Raw genomic sequence first — 1,071 nt, forward strand, 5'->3', positions numbered from 1 at the left:
AGCATTACAGTCTGTTATTACTGCTTTATTATAAGCCTACTGTGTTTACACCAGTGAGGAAATGCTAGCGAGCAAGGGCTAAAAGGCACAATTTAATGGATTGGATTGGATTAGATCTGTATTTATCCCTTTGGGAGGGTTCCCTCAGGGAAATTAAGATTACAGCAGCATCATTACAGGATAAACAGAGAATAGAAAATAGAGAAAAAACTTCTAGATAAATTAAATATTTAATTAGATTAGATTAGATTAGATTAGATTAGATTAGATTAGATTAGATTAGATTAGATAGAACTGTATTGATCCCTTTGGGAGGGTTCCCTCAGGGAAATTAAGATTCCAGCAGCATCATTACAGGATTAACAGAGAATAGAAAATAGAGAAAAAACTTTTAGATAAGATTAGATTAGATTAGATTAGATTAGATAGAACTTTATTGATCCCTTTGGGAGGGTTCCCTCAGGGAAATTAAGATTACAGCAGCATCATTACAGGATAAACAGAGAATAGAAAATAGAGAAAAAACTTCTAGATACATTAAATATTTAATTGGATTAGATTAGATTAGATTAGATTAGATTAGATTAGATTGAACTGTATTTATCCCTTTGGGAGGGTTCCCTCAGGGAAATTAAGATTACAGCAGCATCATTACAGGATAAACAGAGAATAGAAAATAGAGAAAAAACTTTTAGATAAATTAAATTAAGTATTAGATTAGATTAGATTAGATTAGATTAGATAAAACTTTATTGATCCCTTTGGGAGGATTTCCTCAGGAAAATTAAGATTCCAGCAGCATCATTACAGGATAAACAGAGAATAGAAAATAGAGAAAAAACTTTTAGATAAATTAAATTAAGTATTAGATTAGATAAGATTAGATTAGATTAGATTAGATTAGATTAGATTAGATTAGATAGAACTGCATTTATCCCTTTGGGAGGGTTCCTTCAGGGAAATTAAGATTCCAGCAGCATCATTACAGGATAAACAGAGGATAGAAAATAGAGAAAAAAACTTTTAGATAAATTAAATTAAGTATTAGATTAGATTAGATTAGATTAGATT

The sequence above is a fragment of the Neoarius graeffei genome, chromosome 15 (genome assembly GCF_027579695.1).
Source record: "Neoarius graeffei isolate fNeoGra1 chromosome 15, fNeoGra1.pri, whole genome shotgun sequence".
NCBI lineage: Eukaryota > Metazoa > Chordata > Actinopteri > Siluriformes > Ariidae > Neoarius > Neoarius graeffei.